Source organism: Carassius carassius, chromosome 7, assembly GCF_963082965.1.
Source record: "Carassius carassius chromosome 7, fCarCar2.1, whole genome shotgun sequence".
NCBI classification, from domain to species: Eukaryota; Metazoa; Chordata; class Actinopteri; order Cypriniformes; family Cyprinidae; genus Carassius; species Carassius carassius.
Window position 1 is genome coordinate 21,191,052 of NC_081761.1, and position 17,607 is coordinate 21,208,658.

The 17,607-nt window shown below is 35.3% G+C and overlaps 1 protein-coding gene across 5 annotated transcripts in view; it reads right to left on the bottom strand.

The window, feature by feature from the left end:
- igf2bp2b (insulin-like growth factor 2 mRNA binding protein 2b) overlaps positions 1-17,161 on the bottom strand; it is a 36,694-nt gene extending 19,533 nt beyond the window's left edge. For 2 of the 5 annotated variants that reach the window (XM_059554162.1, XM_059554158.1), the window contains exons 1-2: positions 16,893-17,161; positions 16,329-16,371 (exon numbers count right to left, since the gene is read on the bottom strand). The gene's annotated coding sequence lies outside the window, so the exon portion shown is untranslated. Of the gene's footprint in view, positions 1-1,346; positions 1,482-7,738; positions 7,842-16,328; positions 16,372-16,892 lie in introns of those variants that run through there. The other 3 variants (XM_059554159.1, XM_059554161.1, XM_059554160.1) reach the window with 3 other exon arrangements.
- Between the last annotated feature and the right edge of the window lie 446 nt (positions 17,162-17,607).

Consider the following 17,607-nt stretch of genomic DNA (forward strand, 5'->3'; position numbering starts at 1 on the left):
GAATATATTCGAATACATTGCATGATATTCGATATCCGTTCGAATTGGATTTTTCTCATAAGTGACAGCCCTAGTGTAGACAGACTTTAGCTGTTGCAGTGCGGCACGACACAACTGTCACGTCCAGTGCAGACACAGTGTAATACAGGCAGGAATCTCTGTGTATCTGTCTGTTTGCATTTTTTCGAGAACCGTTCATTCAATCAATTTCACACATGGCAGGTGTGTTGCTGTGGACCCAAGTGAGTGCAGTGTCGCATTTTGGTGCAATATGGACACGCAACACGTTCAGAATGAATAAGCTTTTAATAAACTACTAAACAGCGCGAGCCATTGCACGCCTCACGCAGACAGGGCTTATATGCTCCGAGAACGGACACTGCAATAGTGATACAAAACACACAGCTCTGTTAAGAGCAATACTTTTAATATAGAAATTTATTATTAGGCTGGGCTACTGTATGTTTTTGTTTTTTTAGGACTGCCATATTTTCCAAGCATATTAGGCTAAGTGCACATTTTTATCATGTGTGAAATTTATGATTAACAGATAAAAGATAAAAGCAGATTGTTTTTTTACACCAACAATATACTTACTGTAGGTTTACTACTTACAGAACTCAGGTGATTTTTCAAACTTAATGTGCTGTTGTGGTAGACCAGTTTCAAATCCTATATTTGGCACACTGACTTTGTCTTGCCCTCACTCAATTTAAGGTGCTCCCACACAACTGAGGTCTTTGGCATTTTTGTCTTCTCTTCCAGATGAACTGAATCATGACGTTAATGATGTTCACTCATGGCCGATTAATATTCAAGCATGAATGAGAACTGTCTTGCAGGGGATGCCATATGTTTGAAAAACAAACACAAAGAATATCCCAATCTCAGAATTGAAAATCGAATGCCAACCCACTGAACGTATATTCGAATAATCTGGTCTAGCCCTAGTTAATTGACAATGTATTTTTTTTTTACATTTTCAAAGGTCCTCCCTCAATCCGTAATTTTTTTCAAAACATACACATTACAACTGAGACAGGCATGACATTTTGACTGACTACTAACTGTCAGAATATGAATAACTGCAGTAAATGATTTAATTGTTCCTTTAAGGCTGGTTAAACAAACACTGTACAGATTTAAAATGCCATTAATATTAAAATGACAATAATATTAAAAAAAAATCTGAAATGTTTAAAATCCACTTTCGATTCACGTTTTTTTTTTTTTTAAACCATCCAACAAGAATTTTGTATTGTCTATAATTACATAATATTTACTTCTAAACCCGTAATCTGGTTTTTACTATGAACGTTTAAGATATTAAAGATAAAGTAATTTACCTCACTGTATCCACACGTTTGATGGGACTAGTACAAACATTAACTGTGCTAACTGAACACGTTAGCGCTGCCAGAGATCACCTTTGAACTCCAACCTGCTTTTCCAGTTCTGCAGACATGCTCGGACTCCTGTTAAATTCCACTATTTTAAATAGACAACAGCGACACAGCTCCTTACAGAGAAAGGGAGATGATAAGCTCATAGAATGCAACAATGTGACTATCCTGACAGGGCGCAAAAGATACCAATGCGCCATGACAGTTGCTCCACCAGCCACGTCGTTTTGGTGTCACCGATCAATGTTAGTCATGTAATAGTTGTTTCAGGACCAGACAGGTGCCAGGATGGCTCTCCACCCATGTGTTTAGAGATGACAGGAAAACTTGATCTATTATAATAAGTCACAGAGTAAACCTAGCCAGTTTTACAACCATTGTTAAAGCACATCAGGGCGGTGACCAGAGAAATACAGGCAACTATACTGAAACTGTAATGAGCCTGAACATTCGTGTAGAATGTGCACATAACACATTGCTAATGACGTGAGATCTTCAAAACTAATCCAAAAGACATCAAGACAAAAGCTACAAGAAACACCCAGAATCAGCTTTAGTTTTGGTGATTTGAGCCTCAGGCTCTTAATAAACAGCAGGATGGTGAACAGTCTATTATCTCCAAGAAATCTGGAAAAACCTGCATAAAATAAAAGAAAGTCTAAAACCTGCTGAACTCAGTTACTCCTGCAGTAGATGTAGGATAAGTTGAGACCACAGGGACCCTGAAGTGGCAGTGACACCCACCTGCCTAGAGACACACTTCTAAGCTGAATTAACCCGATTTCCCACTTCGTCTCTTAATCACTTAAGCGCATAAGCGTCCTGAAAGTGTGCAAAGAGTCAGACCCAAGAAACAGAGTAAGTGCATTTTCCACTGGGACAAAAGATGTTGTATTATGAGCTTTAGCAAAGGTATATCAGCTGCTTGGAGAATGACAAAAGAAATATGTCTTAATATTGGACTCCTACTGTATAACAACTAAATGGAGATTTTCTACTGAAAGATCTCAACAGACAAGCACTAGGTGTAGTCGCCCTCAGTGCTTTGGTGTGGAGAAAAAGATTTTAGCCTCCTCAGCAACTAATGCCTGCCTCACCTTAATCAGATCTGCAATATCTAGTCATCTATACTAGCAGGATGGCATCTGGAGGTCTACAGCAGCTCGCAACCCCATGAAGTGGACAGGGTTATTTCTGTCCCATTGCCAATCTCAGTCAGAGCTACTGCCAATGGGATCAAAGCTAAGACCCTACTGACCCCTTAATACACTGAGTGATCCATGTGACCCTTCACCTTGGCTCATTAGATGCATCTATACTAGTCGAGTCTGAACTTAAATGTCACTTTGAACTAGTTATGCCACAGTTTCTCAATATAATATTGAACTGCTTGGTACACATCCACGGTTCAATACTTGTGAACTGCTATTTTTCGGATTCGCTTTTTAAATAACTTCCAGGTTTTATTTCACTCTGAATTGCCTCTGTTTGTGTGCACGTGAGTTTACATGCTGACATGAGAAAACGAGAAAATATTCAGCTGTTAGGGCTGCTTGATTAATCGAATGCGATTGTCATGCACATCTTGTCAGTGAAGCCGGTTCTGTGATAAATAGTAAATCTCCATCCCCTGCTTTCAGATGGAGCAGCATTTACTACACAGAGCTATGCAAAAAAAAAAAAAAAAATTAAATAAATAAATAAAATGTATATATATATATATATTCACAGTGAACTATGGCTCTGTGAAGTAAATGCTGCTCCACCTAAAAGCATGTGAAAATACCACATTTAATAACATGTTTTTATTCCAAACCAAACTAACTTCATAACGTCAGTCGAGTGTTTGAAATAAATCCTTCTGTTAGATGATCTGGTTTCTTACACAGAATAAGGCGTGCAACATATTTCATAGTATTCTAAGCAGGAATAAAGATTATGTCAATTAGCACTGCATTATAGATAAACCTTCTGCGGGGAATATTTGGAGTTTCAGCACGAGAGAGCTGTTTGGCCTTCGGATGGAGATTCACTACTGATCACAGAACCGTGTTTCACTAAAAGATACGCATGACAAATCACAGGTTCTGCCTAATCACGATTTGGATTTCATTTCGATTTGTCGTGCAGCCATATCTGCTGTAATGTCTTGCAATGAGAAGCGTTTCTACATGTGTTGTCCAACAGGAGAGAACATTGTAACATGGTTTTACTCTACAGCATTGTCGAATGTTTGAAATAACTCAGTTTTTTAACCATGGTTAAAACTACATAAGAGCATGAGGAGTTATGTATTGAACCTAACTGTATTGTTGTAGCCCTATTAGCCTAGCTTGATAGACTCCAGAAGATTTGCTTTAGACACCAAGAAATTATGTGATAATGTTACATGATTAAAGCTAAAAACCTACTGAGCTGGACATAGAAACATTTTAAAGTCAGCATGAAATGTCATCCTAATCTATTTTCTAAAAGTCTGATATTCGGGGTTTGAAACTAACACCCACCAAATGTAGGTGAAAATTTCGGTAATACATATCAACATAATAGCTAAATTGGTCTCTTAGCAGTTGTCAATATTAGCTAAAAATAAAAATAAAAAAAAATTTAAAAAAAGGAAAAGTGCCACATATTTTTAATTATTTTTAAGTATTTTTGAGTATTGTAGCTTCATATGAAATTAATATAAAATTCATATGAATTGACAAAATTATAATATAGATAATTTCTCTTTCCGTTTGCACTAAGAAACAACTTAATTTAACTTAATTTTGACATTTTTCTTTATTCCTAAAATAAAATTTTGCCAGTACAGTGATTACATTCACTGTTTTGGACTACCATCTAAAGCTTTAGACGCTGCCAGCAACATTTCAAATTAACAATGAAAGAAAAGCTGTTTTGTAAGGGAAGTCACACAGAGTTTTGTATTGATCTCTATTATTTTATTTCAAACAATGACTGGACGTCATAAAACCATTCAGTGATCCAGAATTAGACTTCAATAATTGTTGAGTTTCAATAATTGAAAATCTGGTTGATTTTTTAAATGTAATTTTTGTTTTGGCTAAAAGAAGATTGAATGGCTGGTAGCTTAATTTTAGTAGTGAGTGAAAAAGTACATTTTTAAAACCTGATATTATTGATTCTATTGTAAATAAAACTTGGACCTGAAATAATAAATCTCAATATCCAATCAACAACTCTCAGACAGAATCAACCCACACCTGACATTTTTTTGTTCTTTTTTGATAACCTGTTACAATTTGATGTACTGTACGTCAAAATATAACAAGTCACTACTTCTTTGCTGCTTTAAGTTATCATACATGCACTTCCAAAGCAAACTAAATCTTAAATAAAGTTTTAATTTCATTCAATAGAATTAAAAATGGATTATTTAGGTGCACCACTAGTTCAGCAACAAGGTAGCTACAATTTGAACTGAATTTGATTTCAGTCTCCACTTTTCTAAAGTGCTGTTTCTAAGAAGAGCATTCCAGAAAAGTCCTTAAAATTTCATGATGGTAACGATGCTTTATTATTAAAAAAAAAACCTGCTCAGATTGACTTAAGATTTTACCAATGTCTGCATGTGTCCTGTAGATTGGTTTTCTGAAATTGTTGCTCTTAAACCAGCAATTACTGTAAACATGGTTTTAATTCTGAAGCCCCTGATGTTGTTTCTTTATTGAATACGAAAGTGCCAGAAATCGAATCAGTGCCTCTCTTCACATTGCAGAGGTACACCTGGACATCGCTTGCCACATTAACATTCAACATGCACGGTTTTACCACAGCAGAATCCTGCTGCCCCCAGTGCCTAACCCATTAGCATTCTGCATAGCTCAGTCAATTATTTAGGAGTTGTGCTTTGTTTATTAGCATTCTGATGCCCTCTACAGCACAAATTAATGTTTAAGAGTAAACAGCATTAATTAGCATACTTGACAAAGTGACTACATGCAATGCATTAGCGATTTGTAAAATACAACACAGCAGGATTTTTGGCTACCTGAGACAGAGAAACAGCAGGTTTTGCTAATTCAGTTCTACATTTTGCGTTCCACAGAAGAAAGTCATTGATTTTTAGAATGATTTGAGGGTGATTAAATTATGCAGATTTTTTCCTCCAAACAAACACCAACATTTCAAAGGATTGATTTTGGATTTAAAGTTTGGAAAACACAACGGTCATTATCACACTGCCCCATCAAACACTATCAGGCTTATCACACTAACCAGGTTTGTTAGGAACCATGAGTATGTTTGTGAACCATAGGAATAGATACAGGGATGGTGCATCTATCGACTTTCAGCTAAGTCACAAAACAAAGGAGTGGTCATTGTAACCTAAAGAACCTGTTTTACACTTTCACTTAGAAGTAAATAAGAAATCTCAGCATTCCCATTTGATCCGAGAGTGAAAAGAAAAAACCTATTGCATTCCTCCCAACCCTACAGAGGATAATTGACTGGAATAATGGATGCATGGATGGTTCCTGGAGCTCAAACAGTAAAAATGCGTTTGATTCCCAGGTAATGCATGAACAGATAAAATGTATACCTTGAATGCAAAAGAGTTTTTGATAAAAAATGTCTGCAAAATGCATGTAAATATCCTGCATTGAACTGACCTTATCTGTGTATACATGAGTAGTGCATGTGTGAGTATAGACTTATGTCAGTCTTAGTTTGTGTAAACACTGTTAATAATGAATGACTATTTCTGCGTAACATTATGCAGTTTTTAGGAGAAAATCAATAAGACTTGACATATCAATAAGGGCATGTAACAGAGAAGAATATTTAAACATTAATGAATCAGCAAACCCTGTGAGACTTGAATAGAGATAGAGAACCAACTGTGAGAGAAAGGAGTAACAACAAAGGCTCTAATCACTGCCCGCTGCCGGAAAAAACAAGATCTTTAAATCAGTACTCGACCAATAAAAGTGTCATGACTAATATATGTATCATACCGTAGATGAAGACAAAAAACTAAATTAAAGATAACACAAATCCTTCTACGGCTTTTCCTACGGGGCAGAGACCTCCTTGCAGGCACTTTAAATGTCATATGTGCCTCCCCCCACGGATGCCCTGCCAATTATATCTCGCTTGGAATGCACTGAAGATGTATGTGATGCAAATGAGATTTAAGGACTCACATCCATATTTCAATGTGTGAGAGGCATACTTGCTGTATAAATATACTAGACAAGGCTGATTTGCATATGTATGAGTTTCCCCACCCTCACTGTCTCATAACAAGAAGAGAGAGAAACTCGAAAAACACACATGACTCTCAGTAGGACAAAGGAGAAGAACTACTGATACCTGAACTACCGGTCAAAATTTGAAATCATTACCATTTTTTAATGTTTCTAAAAGTCTCTTATGTTCACCAAGGCTGTATTTAGTGAAAAGTGAAAAAGTGAAAGTGAAGTGACATTCAGCCAAGTATGGTGACCCATACTCAGAATTTGTGCTCTGCATTTAACCCATCCAAAATGCACACACACAGAGCAGTGAACACACACACACACACTGTGAGCACACACCCGGAGCAGTGGGCAGCCATTTATGCTGCGGCACCCGGGGAGCAGTTGGGGGTTCGATGCCTTGCTCAAGGGCACCTGAGTCGTGGTATTGAGGGTGGAGAGAGAACTGTACATGCACTCCCCCCACCCACAATTCCTGCCAGCCCGGGACTCGAACTCACAACCTTTCGATTGGGAGTCCGACTCTCTAACCATTAGGCCACGACTTCCCATCAAATATCTGATCTGATCAAAATCACAGCAAAAATGGTAATATTGTCTTATATCTCAATTAAAACGATCTATTTTAAAGTAAATTCCCACAATGCAAAGCTGAATTTTCAGTAACATTACTCCAGTCTTTTCAGTGTCACATGATCCTTCAGAAATCACTCTATTATGCTGATTTGCTGCTCAAGAAAAACTTCTCATTAACCATGCTGAAAACAGTTGTGCTACTTCATAATTTTGTGGAAACTGTTAAACATTTTTTTCCAGGATTCTTTCATGAATAGAAAGTTCAGAAGAACAGCATGTATCCATGCTTTATTAAAAGGAAGTTTATTTTCTCTTACTTACCCAAAACATTTAAATGGTATACTGCAATGTTTCTTGAGCAGCAAATCAGCATATTAGAATGATTTCTGAAGAAAAATGTGACACTGAAGACTGAAGTAATGATGCTGAAAATTCAGCTTTGCATCCCAGCATGAAATTACATTTTAAACCATAAAAAAAAAAAAAAAATTAAAAGATCATGATTTCAAACTTTTGATTTGTATTGAATGATACCTTTGCCCAATTTGGCGCGGATGTTCCAGTGATCATGAAGACTGACGGGACAAAATAGTTTTAGAAAGTGTGAGAGTTCTAGATCGTCATTGCTACAGGTATCACAGGTCTACACCAAGATTCCTCCTTAGACGTAAAAAAAAAAAAAAAAAACAAAGGTTCCAAAAATTGTGACATCAACGCTCTGTGTTCCAGACACTTGCTTTGTGAAACCCCACCTATAGAAGTAATTCATGCATGGTGTATTCCCTCACCAGGACACAACTGGAGTCTGAGCCAAGCAGCGCTCTACCAGACACGTCATCCTTTAATCTGAGGGGATTGGGATTATTAGACACAGGCGAGGCCTTTATTAAGTGTGGTTACACCCACTGCCCCCAAACATGCACACATACTCGGCTCACTCCAATCCTCCTGAAGGGGTTAAAAAGAGACAATCCAGCATGTACACTATCCATAGACATTGTCACATTTATAATACTTGTTCATGTTTTATGCAGCAAAAAATTCTATGATGTGTATGTGTGTCAGTTTACCGTAATGGAAGCAGTTACAGACTAATTAACAATCCACTGCCATGTGCTTTAATAATATATGTCAAACAGATCTAACCTGGCCATCAGATCACTGACTATCACGTGATTCACAAGAGGCTGAAGAAGCATTATCTTCATCACAACCTGATCCTCATCCTCTGACCCAGTGTGTGTGTATCCATATCCTGTAGCTCAGCATCTAAAGAGCTGACCTAGTGTGTTTAGAAATATGTTACTATATTTCTTAAAGACACTTGTTTCTGCAAACATTACTATGGTAATATATTTGATGTTTTATTTAAGTTTCGTTTTGAGGTCAGATGAACAACAACTAATCAGTGATGGTGTGTGGGTTTTTTTTTTTTTTTGAAGAAAGATTGATTGAAGGAAGATTTATGAACCGTTTTGCTTAATTGGAAAGAGTGACTTGAAGCAAAACTTAAGACTATGTAAGAGATTCAGACATTAATTCATTTTCAATATTTATCTGTTTTAATGAGTTAGGTTAGTGAATGATTCCTGATTTTTTGAGCAAATAATAAGTCATAAGCTTTTGTTTCAAAATACAAAAATACAATACAATAGAAAGATGCGTTTTTCCATGGTACACTGTATTTTTATCACATAAAAAAATAAAAGTAACATTTTCTGATACAATTTCTTTTCTCATGCCATTGTAGATTCAGAATGCCAGAGTAAAATGAGTGACGCTTCTAATATGATTGCGTCACACTCTCATACTGCAACAGAACAGGTTACAAGCAGACACTTTGCATTCCAGAATATCATACAAATGCACATGCACGCAAATACATTTGGTAAGACTGGCTCAATTTACAAAACCACAATGCAGAGATGAGGTAGCTGGGAATGGTGAACTGGTTCTTGTTAAGAAAATACCGAAAATTGTTAGAAATACTAGAAGAAATGCTGGAATTCTTCAGTCAATGCAAACAGAAGGCTAAAATACTTGTATACGGAAATAGTTTTCTGCACTGCTCTTCAGCAGTAGTGCAGTGTCACTATACTGCACCTTCAGTTCAGGATCGAAGAAAGAATAATGTCCTGCATGCAAAAAAACAAACAAACAAAAAAAAAAACCTACAATCTGTGCAGCCTGATTTCTGAACAGTAACTGTGGGACAACCACAAAACATAGTACAGCAATGATGCTTACACTTTATGCACAGTACCTGTATTATGACAATAAAGGAACAGTTCACCTCAAAAATGAAAATTCTGTCATAATTTACTCACCCTTGTGTTGTTCCAAACCTGTATTACCAGTATTCTTCAAAATATCTTCTTTTGTGTTCAACATAAGAAAGAAACGTATACAAGGTTTGGAATGAGGTGAACTATATAGCAGGAAACTTTAAATCCACTATTAAAAAAAAATCAATAAATAAATACTCTCCCACGCAGCGAAGCAAAGTTATCCAGCACTGACATCACTGTTCTCACTTCTGGGAGTGGTAAATATAACTAAAGCATAGCTTCCACCTTTCTAATGTCAACTCTGAAGTACTGGCAGGCAGTGAACCTTTTACTCAGTATCCTTGTCACAGGGCAACTGATCAGTGGGTGACTGACCTGCAAGTTCACATCTCCATTCACAGGTGGATTTGAGAAAATAAAACATTGCAAATTGCAATTAAATGAATGCCTTGAAGAGCTAAGATTTAATGTTAATGGCTGTTCTTGACTACTTTATGACGTGCAAGTCATCATTTGTCACTCAACGGTAATTGTGTAATGTGTACTTAAGGCTTGTCAGTCAGTGTAAATAATGACTGGTTGTTGTTCATATAACAAGTGCAGATAATACACGCAATATGCAATATGTATGTGAGTTTTTGGTTTGAATTTAAAAAAACCTGTCTCTCACACTCACACATTTTATTGAAAACATCCTATTAAACGCTCACCCATTCACAGTGATCAAACATGTTTGTTTGTTCTTTTTTTAACTGACTGACAGCCAATCTGATTAATCAATGCTGAATCTGCCATTTTTTGTCTGACAAACAAACCAGACCGAAGAATAGATTAACGTTGTTGAACTTGAACCTGAAAATATTGTGTATTAACATCGTTCCAAGGTTAAAACAAGATACCTTCTACTGTTCATTCATGCTTATTTCACGCTGTAACTAGTAAAGTGGAAAAGATGACCAGTACATGTGCCGCTTGAAGAGACGCTACAGTGATCTTTCATGACACAATATTGAGCCACAATACGGTATTGTTTGAATTTGTTAAATAAAAAGTTAAACTGCTAACAGTTATTCAGAAAAGCCCTCCAGGTCCTGCACATTCTTTGGTTTTCCAGCATCTTCTGCATATCTGAGCCATTTTTGAAGAGTGACTGTATTATTTTGACATCCATCTTTTCACACTGAGGCTACAAACATTCATTCACTCACACACACACACACACCCACACGCACAGGAAGAACACAATTCATTAGAGTAAACTTTCTGAACAGGATGATGTGTATTTTTTATTTTACATTAGTAGTTTTAGTAGTTTTCTTGGATATAGGTATAAATTCATACTCAACTCATCTTTGCGTATCTTAAACATGCTACCTAACCTGTTGAACAGTCGACACCCATCAGCAAACAGGGAGTGTTCCTCTCACTCTGCTTTCACAGCACGTTATTATTTCTGCTTCCCAACCTTTCTCACAGTACTTATAGATCACAATTTTCCCAGTAAATTCCCTCTTTTGTGTGCTGGTCTCAGTGGGCTATTGTGTTGCTCTAGACTCACACACTCCATCCATAACAAAAGCCCAGCCGACCTGCCTATACCTCCACACTCTCCAGCTATGGGGTTACCATGGCAACTCCTGCACCATTCCCAAGTCATCAGCATTGACTCAGCTTGGTAAAGTATGGGGCAAAAGCATTGAATGTGATCAAGTCATTGCGTGTGAGTCTGTGCGTGTTTAAAGAGAAAGACAGATGGATACAGAAACAAACCGCAAACACCTCATGGACTATAACTGCCATGCAAAATATCCAGAAACAGCCATGAGAGGTGTTAATGGATGTGGGCAATGAGAAGAAAAGAGTCAGAGAAAAGATGAATGGAGATGGGTTTTTATCTGCGTAATCTCTTAATACCGTCTGTACCCCCTCTACTGGTGTACTGAGTTATGATCAGACACTATACTCTTTGTCCAGGCATAGCATATCAGTCAATGCGAAAACACAAGTTACCTTCAATTTCCATTTAACTTTCATATTCTGAAATTTTCAAATTACACAGGATAGAAAAAATTAATTTCATAAAATCACTTTCCTGAAAAAACTTTTGTACACAGTATATTACATATCTTATGTAATCTGATATATATACAGCGAGAGAGAGATTTTTTTTCTTCATTTTTTCATGTTTCCATGTTCAAATGTGAGTACCAAATATCAATGTATTGCACTGTATTATATGATTTTAAAACTACAGTTTTGATCATAAAACTAGACATTTAAATCATCTTACTAAGACAATTTTGGGAGATAAAGAGTGACAACTGATATATTTGATATAATTTTATGTTATATGGTTATAAAAATCTAACTGATTTGCATTACATGCCATCACAGTTTCATTTTACTTTTGGCAATATGAATAGCATCTGCAAAAAACATTTTTTGCTTCGTTTTTATAATATATCATACTATGAGCAATAAATGTCTTATGTATCAAATATGATGCTCAAAAGGACTTTTTTATTTTTATTTTTTAGATTTTCTTTTATATTTTAATTAACAGGATTGTGACAATTGGGTTTTACATACTGTACCAGAATGGAGCTAAACTGCTATTAGTTGACATCAGCAGCAGGGCTAAATACAGATTTGAAACGAATTCACAAGAACTCGATGAGCTTTTGTTCTTTTTTGGAGGGTGGTTATATTTCTGTAGTAATGACCATTTTGCCTACATAATATAAAGGAAATTCCCTTTTCTACTAATGCTGAAAATTAAACAGTGAAGTGTTTCAAACTAGTACGAACTGGTAAATCATCTCAAGAGTCTTCCGTCAGGCTTTCATCACATTTTTGATTCACAAAAAATAAGCTATTATAGAAAAGCATACAGATTCAGCATCACCACAATGAACCAAGTGGAAAACAGGGAATCTTTGTTCTAGTTTGTACATTACAAAAAATCATTTGAAAATTTAAAAGCAAGTTTCAAACTAAGCAGCAGAGTGAGTCAGTTTAGCAAAACGCAGTGAAATCTGCAGGACGGGAAGTGCTGCACGCACACTTTTCACACGGCAACTGAAAGCCGTCAAGAGTAAAATATCAATCTTGGGATTCAGAGAATCCTGAGGAGTGCTCACATGAATATCACAGATACTCTGAAAATAGATATTTTTACCCAGCCCTAATTAAGAGAAAAAAGACAAATTATTATTACAAGTTATTACATGTAAGTAAAAAAATATATATACACATATATATATATATATATATACACACACATATACATACATATACATATATATACATACATATAGCTATATACAGTATTACATTTTATATTTTAACCTGCTATAAAAAAAAAATACATTTTCTTACTCTCTAGGCCTATTTCGGTTCTAATCATGATACCTAAAGGTACTTTTAACATGTGTTCTGTGACAGGATTCCTGTGCATCAGATGACACAGGGTGACAGAACCGAAGTCCTGTTCATAGTGTGGCATCTGATCTGCTGGGCTCTGGTTACACACACACACACACACACACACACACACACACACACACACACACACACACGCCGGTTTACTTGGGCCACTTCCACTAACTGCAGTAGCACTGTCTTTGTACTACCGTATCTCTCCATGCAGTTTCAATAAAAAGAAATGTAAAAAAAAGCACTTGAGCACAAACATATACAAAAAACAACGACCCTCCTCAGAAACACCTATTTTTTTCTGCCACTTTGAAAAGCAGTTATTCTTTATGAAATCAATGATATCATTTTCATTTTACATTTCAGCTTTCAAAAAGTTTAGAAAGAAGTTTAGAAAGAACTGGTCACAGTTTTTCTCAACTTGGTCCAAACAACAATCAAAATGTAAAAGAATGTGATGCACAAATAAACACATCTGTTTAATTACATTATTCAAATCGTATTTTAAAAGAATTAAAGAACTAGAACCTCCAAGAATTTTGAGACCTATAATAAACCTTTTAAACAATCATAAACAGCTTCACAATAATAATTAAAATAATACCTTAAGATACACATTTCTTTATCAAATTCTTTGAGGGCCACTATATCTTTGTGAAGCTGTAAATTATCATTTAAATTGCATTTTAATTCTCTCTTCCCTTATATCCTTCTGTTCTCCTTATCTTTTCCCCTAAATTTAATTTAACAATATTTGTTAACATATCATAAACCTACAAACAAAAATCTTTTCTCTAGATTTCAATCTTAAAGTTTCAACACAACTCCAATAAGAAACACAAAAACCCTTTTAGTGCAGAAAACTTTGCCTTTTTAAATGTAGTATTTGTGTTACATGTGAACATTCAGACAGATAACAGTATGAACAACGAATAAATTACTTCTAAATCAACAGCTGATATAACATCAGACACAAGGACCGGTTTTGTAAATTTCTTTGTAATGCTGAGCACAGTTGTATAAATGTTTCCCAATCATTAAAGATTGCAATCATTACAAAAAGTGATGATCTGCAATTGTTATCAGCTATTTCTACTTGATTTAACCTGAACTTTTTCATTTTGTTGCTATAAATTAATGTAGCCAATTGAGGTTGATTCAGTGATGATAAATATGATTTTTGTCTTGAATAAAATCAGTTAATAGAGATGATACCAATTTTAGGTTTACCATGTTTTCCGTGTATTGATCTAGTTTTTTGTTATCTGAATCTGACACCTGATCTGTTTTCCTTTAAGGTCAATTGGAATATTTAAATAATGATTTCAGAGCAGTTATCTTCTTTAAGTACTCACATCGTAAACAAAGTATTTTTTTTTTGAATATTTAAGAACATATAATTATCAAATACATAAACCTGATAATGTTTGAAATTAAACACAAAAGAAACAAAAACAAAACTTTTATATAGTTTATTAATAATGTGATAATTATCACTTGAAAAGCTGAGTGGCTCCTAAGTGAATAAACCAATACTGACCACTTTTTTTAAGTTTTGATTTGTTTGATTTTATTCTCAAAGCACTGACCATTTTTAGGAAATCGCAATCATTTGCCACAAACCACAGTGGTAGATGTTATGCACCGTGTCTAGGTATAATAAGCTTATAAAGTGCCTAATACATAGCAAAAGTAACAAACTAATTCAAAAATCATTTAAAAACAGCTACTGCAACTAAAAGTGGACCACACTATGTACAACAATGCATATAGAAATTACTCAACTGTGTATAGTTTGTGCTTTGTTACATAGTGGGTTTTGATAACTGGGTTATTTGCTCCACATCCCACCTCGAATGGTGGTATTTATTAATACAGGCTAATGCTTACATGATGTGTTCTTCACTCCTTACGAACATGTGAATCTAATATTTCCTTCTTACACTGATGGAATGCTTTAATCTAGAACTTGTCCAATTTCATCTGAATGTTCTCAAAATGTTTTGTATTTACATATAATTAGTTACAAAAACCTTTTAATTAGCTTGTCTATTTGAGTTCTGCACTTAAGACTGACACTAAAAACTCAACTACCACAATATTCATTGTGAATCGTGAATATTCATTCATGTTTTTTTAAGATTGTTAAATTTGTGATTTTGTCCCCACCAATCATGAATATGTACACTGAAACAAATAGAAACATCTATATCAGATGGTTTTATTTAGTCAAAAAATATTTACCATGAACCAACTCACATTCATTTATAACAACAAAACACATTTTTGTGGGTTTCTATTTTCTATCAGGAGGTAGAAGTGGCTCTTTAAGACAACAACTGCAAGTCATATCCTTGATAAAAAGCTTTTCTGTAAAAAAACAAAATAAGAATTATATATGTCTGTGTAGAAACATGTGTGCTATAAACTAGAGGATGGCTGCATAGGAGTAAAGTAAACCTGATCACGTGGTTGTGCTCACATGTAGTTAACTATGTAGTGACCTCTAAATGTTATTCAAGCACTTCTGCATGTGTTTAAATTTGTGTTTGAATATATATATAATCGGATTTACATTAGCTGTAATCTAAAAAAACATTTCTTTTTTAATTCACTGTGATACTCTTTTAAAAAGAGTATTGTCCTAAATTTCTATATTCCGAGGCCTACACAAAGAGGTTCAAGTCAATATATTTGGATTATTATGGATTTTTCAATAAACTCGTTCTCCTATAATAACAGCAGACAGCCATCAATCAACAAAATACTCCACCTATTACAAATCATAATACGAATGATTAAAATAACAATTAAAACAACTTTAAAAATCTATTGCGACGTAACGTTTAAAGCTAACTTAGCAGATATCCAACTAAACTGAAGAATCCCAAAAAGAAGAAAGTTACAGACATAAACACGTAAATACAAACTGACAGAGATTTGGTGACTTTATGCTAAGTGTGCTACAGAAACATAATACGCACAACGTGGTATTATTATTCCTTCGCGTTTTTGTGTGTGTGTGTGTGTGTGTGTGTGTGTGTGCTGACACAATGGACAAAAGCACTCGACCTAAACAGGAAGTTTGACTGTGGCATTTTAACAACCTTTTTCAAGCCCTGTGTTATTAAAAGAAAACACAGCTTAGCCTGTAGATGTTATGTCTACGGTATTGCAATGCTAATTCGTTAAGGCCGATTATTATTTTTTTAACTAAATTGAAAGGGGAAAAAATATTTCTTGTTTGGTCGACTGAGCAAAACAACATTTCCCGTTACATAATAACAACTTTGGATATAAACAAGTGCGAGGCCCACGCGAGCATTCAAACAACTCTAAAATCACAGTGGGACCTACAAGCAAGCAATTAACCAGTCAAATATGAAAGCAGAAAAATGTACCTTAAGTTTCTGGGAAGCCCTGAACACCTTCCTGTGCAATTCCCTGAGAAATCAGGAGAACAGAATAAACATTCATATAAATATATATTATTTCTCAACGTCGAAATGTCAGCGTGGTTTAAAATATTCCATACACGTCTAGATCAAATGATACAAATATATGAACGTTTTCTGTTCACAAAAATTGTTACAAAAGCCACCATCTCCAATATGCTACTTGATTGTATAATTCTGGAAAACAGGCGCAAAATAAACAAGGGTGCCAGCCTAAACAAAACTGTTCCCTCCCACTTAAACTAACTCATCTGGACGTCTTTACATTAAAGTGGACTTTAAACGGTGGTTGCTTATTAAAGTGACTTGACAGCCTGTTGATCTGCGACATTAAATTGAATGTATTCTTGTATCAAGGCTGCGTTAACTGAAAGGATCCATGCAATCACACACCCCTCACCCCGAACTATATTATCATCTCTTTTCTTCAACCCCACTGACCCTAATCACAATCCACCTCGTAGAAACATACTCTGATGTTGCACCAACTTGGTAAACGCAAAAACATACCGTTTCGTCTTGTGAAGTCTTTCAAATAAATTCACCAAGATATTACAGAAAATTTATTCTGCGGGAAATCCGCGAAATGCACCACCCGGCGGAAATAGCCAAACTTCATCGTATGATCAAAATAACTCCATTCCTCGTGGATGTAGATCACCGAAAAGCTAGAAAAGAACTTGTTCGCTTATATATACACGTGGTTAATAAGATTTTCGCGTCGTTTCGCGGTAGGAGAGGAGTGGCTGTGTTCCCGATGGTACATGGACCCTGTCCAATCAGAACTATTGTCCTTCTTCACCCGTGCTTTACTTCACAGCGCCTCCCCATTTTACGATATTATAGATGAAACTGAAACTCTTAGCTAGAGCAATGGAATCAGTCAGAAGTGTTTTTATTGAACCTTTTTTAAATGAAACTCTTATTATTATTATTATTATTTGAGTATTTGTATTTAAGAAAAATCCACCTTGTGACACAATGCCAAAATATTTATTTATCTGCTGTCAAACAACTGTGCCATAAAATATAATATCAGCACTTAATGACAATGGCTTCCTTTTTTTTTATGCATACAAATAGTTACATAAATTAAACTTTGTGACTGTTTTATGTTAAAATAGCGTAAAATTACAGCATTCATTTTGTTCCAAACATTAAATGTTTTAGTGATTCCAAATATTGAATGGAGGTGTGCACTTAAGTTTGCTGATCACTCAGAGTA